At 43.0% G+C, this 9823-nt stretch overlaps 1 long non-coding RNA gene across 4 annotated transcripts in view; it reads left to right on the top strand.

The window, feature by feature from the left end:
• The window catches only part of LOC122171359, a 24359-nt gene extending 14960 nt beyond the window's left edge, over window positions 1–9399 (top strand). For 3 of the 4 annotated variants that reach the window (XR_006171982.1, XR_006171978.1, XR_006171977.1), the window contains 2 exons: window positions 8157–8200; window positions 9185–9399. This is a non-coding gene — a long non-coding RNA (uncharacterized LOC122171359). Of the gene's footprint in view, window positions 1–309; window positions 397–1070; window positions 2260–8156; window positions 8201–9184 lie in introns of those variants that run through there. The other variant, XR_006171979.1, reaches the window with a different exon arrangement.
• The last annotated feature ends 424 nt before the right edge of the window (window positions 9400–9823 follow it).

Below are 9823 nucleotides of genomic sequence, written 5' to 3'. Positions count from 1 at the left end.
CTTCCCCTTCCCCTTCCCCTTCCCCTTTCCTTTTTTCTTTTCCAGTAAAAAGCTTTTTTTTTCTTTTTTTTCCTCCCAGAAGTGAATTCTGATTATTATTTGTGTTACTTTTTGCTTTTATTCTTGCTTAAATCTCTCAGGATTTGAGACTCCCAACAGGAGTCAAATCCATCATACTTTATTCATCTTACTTTATACATAAGCTATTATTGTTTTCTCCTGTTGTCTTTTAAAAACGTATCAGTAAAATAACATTTCACCTTCATAGAAAGCTATCTTATAAACAGAGAACTATTTTCTGTTCCACAGACAAAACAGCAAGTCTCCAGTCACTCTGCTGCAAATGGAGTTATGCTGTCCTTCCAGCAATTTTTTCTCTGACAGAAACAATCATAGGTAAAATAGTAGTGTTGCTTCCCTGGAATTTGTAAAACAGGACAGTGATATTTTTCTTTCTCTTTCATAGCTTTTATAGAGGAAAATTTATCCCAGCAGAAAACAAAAAATCAAAATTTGATGCTTTTTCTACACCTTTTCAAGCTAAGCTTCCATTCATAATCTTCCCACATATTGATTTTACAGTCCTGGCTCTCTTAGTGATAAATACACTTGACAGAATTATTTAGCTAAAATATAGTAATTAACAGGCAAGATGGTGTTCCGAAGATTTAGCAACTGTTAATTAAATACAATTGTCCACTGGCTAATGCAGGCACAATTTTACTATAAGCTCTGATTTTTCTAATTTGTCTTTTCCTTGTTCTATCTAAAATTTAATTAAAGCAGTCCCGTCTGGGCATAAATGGGAGATAAAGACAACTTATGAGCAATGCAGGAGTGCAGTCTAAGCTCAGCTGCACCACATGGATCGTACAGAACATGGTCAAGACTCCCCAGTGACTTTTCTGTATTACTGTAAAGAGAAAGGTCTGGGTATTTTTCAGATATTGTGCTTTGCTAGTCTGAAGGAAAGCTGCTCAAAATGTGAACAGAAACATCGATACTGATAGCAGTTTTCGCTTTATCTACAAAATAGTCTTACCTCTTCAAAAATTATTTTTTATTCCCAGTGGTCAGAGCAGATGGATTGTACTGGTGTTGCAAAGGGTTCTTTTCCAGATAAGAAACTGGAAGCAGAGAGAAGAGAGTTACAGAATGTGAATGGACAGCGATGGACACCAAGTTGAACATGAGCCAGCAGCATGCCCTGGCTACTAAGAAGATATCCTGGGCTGCCTTAGGCAAAGCACTGCCAGCAGGTCGAGGGAGGGAGATGATCCTTCCCCTCTATTCAGCACTGGTGAGGCCACACCTGGGGTGCTGGGTCCAATTCCAAGGCCCCTAGTGCAAGAGAGGCATGGACATACTGGGAAGAGCCCAACAGACAGCTGCTGAGGTGATGAGGAGTCCGAAGCGCTTCTCCTGTGAGGAGAGGCTGAGAGAGCTGGGGCTGCTCAGATGGAGAGGAGGAAGCTCAGGGGGACATCAGTGTCCATAAATTCTTGATGGGGATGTGCCAAGAAGCCAGGCTCTGTCAGTGGTGCCTGGTGCCAGGACCAGAGACCATGGGCACAAATTGGAGCACAGGAGATTCCCTCTGGACACCAGGAGCACTTCCTTGCTGCACAGGTGATGGAGCACTGGCATGCTCCTGTTCTTGTTGGCACAGGGGCTGGGGGAGATCCAGAGATCAAACACTTCCCTACCTCAACCGTTATGTGACTCTGATTCTGTGAAGTATGGACATTTGGACAATAACTTTGTCTTCCTATAGAATTAATGGAGGAGAACAGGCCCCAGTACTAGTTTCTTACTCTGAATTGTACTCATGAATGTCTTTCTCCTTTCCATTGACTGCTGAGATATCCTTAGAAGGCTGGTTGTGTAATTTAGGCACCTAGGTCAGATCCTGAAAATTGCCAAGACAGGAATGGTGCCACAATAATGGATTTGTTCTTTTGAATTTGCCTGTGAGACCTGCTGGCCAGTAAATACTGACAGATGTGTTGATAAGGAATCATCAAGCTTAGAGTGGGAAATCTGAGCTGACATCTTAGTGCCACCAAATCATCTGATACTGAATTCACTGGAATTGGTATTTCAGCCCAGTGGGCGAAGTGCAGCAAGATACACATTCATTTTGTCTCATCCCATCCTGTCCCATCCTTTCTTGTCTTGTCTCATCCCATTCTGTCTCATTCCATCCTATTCCATTCCATCCCATCCTGTTCCATCCCATCCCATTTCATTCTGCCCCATCCTGTCATGTTCCATCCCATCCCGCCCTGTCCCAACCTATTTCAACCCATCCCATCCCATCCCATCCCATCCCATCCCATCCCATCCCATCCCATCCCATCCCATCCCATCCCAGTCTTCCTGATGGAATGCTCTCAGCACTTTGTATCACACAGAGAAAAGATGCTCAGTTCCACAGTTCCAGTTTACTCAACTCACATAAAATTCAGTGAAGAAATGAACATGGAAAGCAATTTGTCTTTTTCATGTCGAAATTTGTATGACAGTGATACTCTCTTAATTGAAAGCTGTGTTTTCCTGCAAAAGAAAAAAGAAGGCTGTCTTTTCTACCCAGCAAAGTTCATTGTGGTTGCTAGAGAAAACAGACTTTGAAGACACTTCAATGAATATACTGCTCTTACTGTTAGTTTCCCCTGAATCTCTCACAGCATAATTAAATGTTGGTCTCTGTAATCAATGACTGTTAGCTATTACCTGGGCATATCCTGATATTTTCAAAAGGATCAGAGGTCACACATAAGGATTTACAAGAATTTTCAGCGCAGAGGAGGAGAGCTTGCCAAGTGGTTTGGATAAACCTGAAGGCATGTCTGGGCTGCTCGTGGTGTTCATAATCCCTGCCTTAGATCTGCCTAGCTGTGTATGTGCACATGGACCAGGGTGTTACCAAGGGAACACAGAAGCTGGAGTCCCAAAAGCTAAGCACCCAAAGCTGAGTGGTTGTACCTACTGGGATCTTGCCCTTCTTATTGGAAACTGTTGCTGGTGAATCTGCCCTGTTTCTGGCTCCACACCTGTTGATTTCAGGATGAGTTTGGTGATCTCAGTACCAGAATCTTCTGTACTCATATCTTCATGGTGTAGAAATGAATCTGCTCAGGGAGGTGATGGAGTCACAGTGCCTGGAGTTGTTAAAAAACCACATAGATTTGGCACTGAGGGACATGGTTGGTGGTCATGGTGGGGATAGGCTGACAGTTGGACTAGGTGATCTTAGAGGTCTTTTCCAATCTTCATGATTCTACAATTATATGATTCTCTGAACTATTTATTATCCCTAGGATTTTAATGTAGAACCATTGGGTAGTTGCTAAAACTGAGTGGGTCATCAGGTACAAACCGATGTCTTGTTCCTTCTGGATGAAAACAATGTTTAACAAAGTCATCCAGCGGCATATACATTTGCATTTGCCATAAGGGAACTTGCTTATAGATCATGCCAGAGTGGGCACAGAAAGAATAAGACAACTGGTATGAAGAGGCATGCAGCAGATGGCCTCTGCACTCCACTGAATCCTTACACTTGAGTCACCTTTAATCCTACAGAAGCTGCTGAAGCCCTGCCTGCTGTGTTAAATATATCTGAGTAAGAGGGACTGGCTGCTGTGTGAGGCTTGCTTTCCCTTGTTGTACATCTGTATCAGCCAGGGCTGTTTGGTTGTCCTAGCAGGGTGAGATCAAGGCAGCACCTTCTGTCTGTCCCCAGGAGCTTGGCACTGAGGAGTTCTTTTTCAAAGTCATTTTTCCCTGAAATTGACTTGTCTGACTCACCCAGATTCAGAAAAGGGAGAGTGGGTGGGTGTGAGAGGTTTACACAAGATTATTACACTCTCTCAATATTCCACGTTTCTTGTCATCCATCTGTAGTTTCAGAGAATCCAAAAATTAACCTTGGATGGGAAACAAAGCCCAGCTTTTAAATGTGCTGCCGTTTTCTGGTGTCTTTTCTTTCATGTTCTGAGGCACTTTTCTGGAAATATACTTAAGTGACTGGCTACAAAACACACTTGAGATGTGATTTATATGGAGAGGACAGCTTGAGAGCACAGTGCACAGAAGTTTGTCATGTTTGGCTTGTCCTGAAGGGAAAAAGAGAGCGTGTGTTTTCCTTTGTCTGGAGAGAACACACCTCAAGATGCTGTTACTGTACTTTAGGGAGTGGGGACTGTGTGGTTTGCTCAGGAGTCTTTGGAAGGGTCATCAAAAGATGCTGTTCAAAATTAGAAGCAGGCTGTTATTTGAAGGTGCCCACTGGGGACACGGTGAGCAGCAGCTTCTGAAAGAATCATAGAACTGTTTGAGTTGGAAGGGACCCTTAGCGGTCATCTGGTCCAACTCCCCTGCAGTGAACAGAAGACAGATGTAGGTACCATCTCATTAGGTCATCTGGCAAAACCAGTGTAGGTAGAAAGAGTTGGAATGGAGACACAGCAGAATTTCCTGAGGAGGAGGCACCTCTGGGATGTCTTAGCTACTTCACTCCCTATGTGGAAATACTTGAGGAGCAACAGGATAATGTCACATAGCCAGCACCAACAGATGGGGCAAGGGATGGGTTTTTCCCTGTGCACTTTTCCCTGGAGGAGGAAAGAGGAAAAAGCTTCAAACCCTTGGCCAATTATTTAGTCATGCAGTTAATGCCGAGAAAAATCAACTGAAGGAAAAAGACAAGACAGGAAATTGTGGTGGAGATGGACCCTGGAATATGGAGTGAATGGGAAGCTGTGTGAAAGAAAAAAGGATTAGATCACAGAATGAGAAAGAAGACGGGTGAGAGAATGGAGGAGAGGGAGAAAATGAAAAGGGCCTTAAGGGACAATTGTTCATTTTCAAAAAGGGAAAAGAGAAGAAAGAATAAGAGTAAAAATTAAAGTAATCAGGAAAGAGGCTGGAATCAGAAGGAGCAGCAGCAGAAGAATCTAGTCAGAAAACAAGAATCCAGAGATCAAGGAGTAAACAAATTTACTGAGGTTTTGAAAAGAAAAATGGAGGGGAAAAAAGAAAGTTGCAGAAAAAAATAAGCAAAACTAAGTGAAGGAGAGTAAAAGAGAAAAGTGAACCAAAATTAAGGGAGATGATTTTTCTATGCTCTAGTAAGCTTCCTTCTGAGCTATTTTGATAGAAAATATCTGACATTTATGGGGGAACTCTGGGAGAATTGTGGCTTGGGGAAACTGACCTACCTGTACTTAGAAGACATTGGTGCTAGATGAAGCTCTGCAGTGGGAAGGGGAGGTGGTGGCTATGGGTGGTCTGTCCTAGCACGTGAGTTCCTGACCCTTGCAAGTTTCTGCAGGGCCTTTTAGAAGACCCTGCCTAGTAACATAAGGCCCACGTTTCAGTTCTCAGTGTACAAAAGCACATTGTGTCGAAGCGTATCTAGAAACATGGCAAAGTCGAGTCGCACTGCCTGGCATCTCACGGCTACAAGTCCTCATTTTTGAAAGTGAGACAAAGCCAAAAGCGTTACCAGGGTGGCATTGCACTGTCTACAGAGAGGGACAAGAGAATAATAATGGAATAACCTACTTTAAAACGGACCTCTACACACCTCCAGAGCACAACTGGTGCTCCATCCCCAAGCACTTTGGTGGTGCTCCACGGGGCTCATTCCACTGTATCAACATCTGTTTTGTACCAGGGACCCTGCAGTTGCATGAGTGGTTTAGCAGCAGAGGCATAGGATTTGGGACTTATGGCATAAATGCAACACAAATTTGAAGGTTACACTGTGCAGATGTTGAAAAATCTCAGTCGCTACCCTGTTATTAAGGTTTCAAAATCTAGGCATTTCCATTTTAGCATAATTGCATAGAGTGTGGTAGCTCAAATCCAAGAAAAACACTTTTCTAATAGCCTGAGAGCATGCAGTTTAAAACTGATACCCGTTTAAAAAGTAATTTCTCCCATTTGATATTAAACTGGTTCCTTTTTTTTTTTTTTTAATCCAGAGGGCTGTTTTGAAGGAAAGGAAGTTTTGCTCTGTCACATGGCTGTTGTTGTGGAGATTGAAAATAGCAAAGCACACCAGACAAAATTAGCATTGCTGTGCATTCAGATATACTGCTTCTTATTTGCTCCTTTACTATGAAATAACAAAGTTTAGACCAGATATTTATGATTCACCCACTTTTGATCAAACAAAGCCCTTTTACTTGAGGCGAGAGAAAGGTTTATTAAACACAGACACCAGATGACTCAGGATATTTGTCTTTTTCTAGGATAATGTTAGAATGTAGAGCCAAAACCTAGTTCAGAGGCTGCCCTGAGGCTCCTTGGGGTTACAGTATTTTAAAAAAACAGGCAATAGCCCTTGCTTCCAGAACTACAAAACTCATTTCCCTGACTCATCTTTCCAATAACATTCACAACATCATTTTGAAAAACAAGAAAACCCAATGACCAAATCCAAACATTTTCCTTGAACGCAGCTGGAGTGAGAGGCTGAGCTTTTATTTGGCCTGCAAGCTATGCAGTGACATAAAAATACTATGGGAATAGGGCACCTCAGGTGGTGGAGGAATGCACGTCAGATAAAATCACAGTATGTGTTGCACTGTGGAAGTGGTATTTGTACACCTTTGAGCAAACCAGCCACTTTATTCCTGGTATTATCACAGGGAAGTTTTGCACTGCATAACCAAATGGACACCATTTGCATTCAAAATACTTGTTACATAAATATTTGTTATCTCCTTGTTTTGCTATGAGCTTTGCAGATTCATTTGGGCTGTGCCTCGTGATCCAGATGCTGGGCTCATTTAGTTGTGTTCAGTTCCCCTTCCCTCTGACTTCCTCTATGACTTTTGACTGAAGTTTCTTTGTACTTTAGCTCACAACTCACAAAACAGGGACAAGGGCTCAAGCTGGCCAAGGAAAATACCTTTAACCCTTAGGAGGATCTTGAATTGAATCACAGAACCACAGAATCATAGAATCGTAGAATCACAGAACCACTGAACCACTGAACCACTGAATGGTTTGGGTTGGAAGGGACATTAAAGCCCATCCAATTCCAACCCCTGCCAAGGACAGGAACACTTTCCAGCAGCTCAGGTTGTCCAAGGCCTGGTCTTGAATTCTTCCATGGATGGGGCATCCATGACATCTCTGAGCAGTTTATGCCAGTGCCTCACCATGCTTGGAGCAACAATTTCTTCCTAGTATCTAATCTAAACCTATCCTTTTTTAGCTTAAAACTGTTACCCCTTATCATACCACTGCACTCACTGGTAAAGAGTCCCTCCCCATCCTTCCTGTAGGCTGCCTTTAGGTACTGGAATGCTGCTGTAAGGTCTCCCCAGAACCTCCTCTTCTCAAGACTGTACAATCTCAACTTTCTCAGCCTCAATTCACAGGAGAGGTGCTCCTGCCCTCTTATCATTTTCATGGTCCTCTTCTGGACCTGCCTTAAGAGGTCCATATCCTTGTGCTGGGGCCCCAGAGCTAAATGCTGTATCACCAGCACAGAGCAAATGGACAGGATAACCTCCCTCTCCCTACCAGCCATGCTTCTTTTTATGCAGTCCATGATATGGTTGGCTTTCTGGGCTGTTCTGGACTGCAAGTGCACAATGGACTTGTGTTGAGCTTTTTATCTGCCACTGTTTCCAAGTATTATTTCTCTGCAGGGCTCCTCTCAAGACAGTCATCTCTAAGTCTGTATTCATCTTTGGGATCAACCTGACCCAGGTGCAGGACCTTGCACTTGGCCTTGTTGAACTTCATGAGGCTTACACCTCTCAAGCCTGTCCAGGTCTCTCTGGATGGCACGCCTTCCCTCCAACATGTTGACCATACCACACAGTTTGGTGTCATCTACAAACTTGCTGAGGATGCACTCAATCCCACTGCTATTGTCACCAACAAAGATGTTAAATAGTATAGGTCCCAATACAGACCCCCGAGGAACAAGACTTATCACTGATCTCCACCTGGACAGTGAGCCCTTGACCACAACTCTTTGAATGCTATCGTACAGCCAGTTCCTTGTCCATCAAGTAGCCCGTCCATCACACACACCTTTCTCCCTTTCAGAGGCAAGGATTTTGTGTGGGACAGTATCAAATGCTTTACATGTAAGTTCAGTTAAATGATGTCATTTGTTTATTACCTAGGTAACAAGACTGCGTCCAGAGGATTTATGAGAGCCATTAAAGAGGTAATGTACTGTCTAGGTCTCTAAGAGGGGATGTTCCTTTGACCAGGCATGAGCTTACCCTCCAAGCAATGAGAAAAGATCTTTCTTCCCATGACAGTACTTAACATGCATTTTTCAGGCTGTCGCTCAAAAAATTGCAGCACAAAAAATTACAGCCACTCTCTAGGTCTTTTGTGGCTCAGTTAACACACTTCTGAGCACTATTAAAGGCTCACACTGAAGATATTATGGGAACACACAGGGGAAGGTGCAAGAGAGATTTTACACATCTTATTTGTCTATAAAAGACCTTCTTTAATCAAAGAAAAAGATCACTTTACTCCAGATAGGTTAGTAGATCTGCTGCTCACTCATACACCCAAGGATGAGCTCCTACATCACAGAACGATTTGAGACTCCTTGTAATCTGATCACGTTAGCAAAATTTGCTCTTGGCTTTGCAGGAACTGAATAATAACCTATCTGACAAAAAGGATGGTTTGAAGATGCACAGTTTTTTTGCCACATTCACTAACACTTACAGAATATAAGATGGCACCTCACGCTCTCGGTTGAGCAGAAGTTAATGAGTTCACATTTCCCTGCTGTGATTCCTGTTTGCATCAAAATACAGGATGCTACTGTTACCTACCTCTGAGTTGAGATCAGCAGAGCCACTTCCACAGTAATGTTCCTTGAGGAGCAGAGGGATGATTCTCAGGGTATTGAGAAGATACGTTTTCAAGAAGTGGCAAAATAATTGGAGGTGGGTTTTTTTTTCATTTTTAGTGGGGCTTGGCTATTGCCATAGTGCTTAATTCATAACCAAGCTGATTCCAGATAGAAGGAAATTTAAAGGAAAGGTTTACTATATTTTCAATGCTTATCCTTTTCTAGGCTTCCTCTAGGCTAAGAGGGGTTTTCTGGGACAATAGTTTTGCAGACAGCATGAGCATTATGTCAGTGTTGGCAACAATTATCCCTCAAACGAATTTTTTTTAATAGGCTGTTTGTGTTCCCTTGTGATGCATCTTCAGTCCCCACCCACACCTGCTGCTGTGTCTGCTCCGAGGGATGGAAAGATTGATTCCGTCTAATTTTGCCACCCTCTCTGAAGCTGCTGGTTCATAACATCTGCTGAGACTCCTCCATTCAAGCCAGATTTTGTGAATGGCAAAGCTGTCTTAAAGCCAGGTTCTGAAATGCTGTGCCTCTTCATTTTAGAGAATTCCATATAGAAAAGTAAACCAAATACTCTTTGAACCCACTGTGCATGTTTTTTATTTTAACTTCTCTGCTTCTATCCTCCCAGAAAATGGCAACAAAGCTGTGAAGGTCTGCAGCACAAGTCCTACGGGGAGCAACTGTGGGACTTGGGAGTGTTCAGTCTGGAGAAAAGGAGGCTCAGGGGAGACCTTATCATACTCTGAAATGTCCTGAAAGGAGGCTGTGGTGAGCTGGAGATTGGTCTCTTCCAGGTAGCAGTGTTAGGATGAGAGGGAATAGCATTAAGTTGCACCAGGGGAAGTTCAGGTTGAGTATTAAGAAAAAACTCAGAAAGAGTGGTGAGGCATTGGCACAGGCTTCCCTAGGAGGTGGTGGAGTCACTGTTCCTGAAGGTGTTCAAGAAACGTGTTGATGTTA

The sequence above is a fragment of the Centrocercus urophasianus genome, unplaced genomic scaffold (genome assembly GCF_019232065.1).
Source record: "Centrocercus urophasianus isolate 14NV4802_14NV808 unplaced genomic scaffold, USGS_Curo_1.0 seq_9, whole genome shotgun sequence".
Taxonomy (NCBI): Eukaryota; Metazoa; Chordata; class Aves; order Galliformes; family Phasianidae; genus Centrocercus; species Centrocercus urophasianus.
The sequence above is the reverse complement of the archived record's forward strand: the minus strand, read 5'-3'. Positions and strand labels throughout refer to the sequence as shown.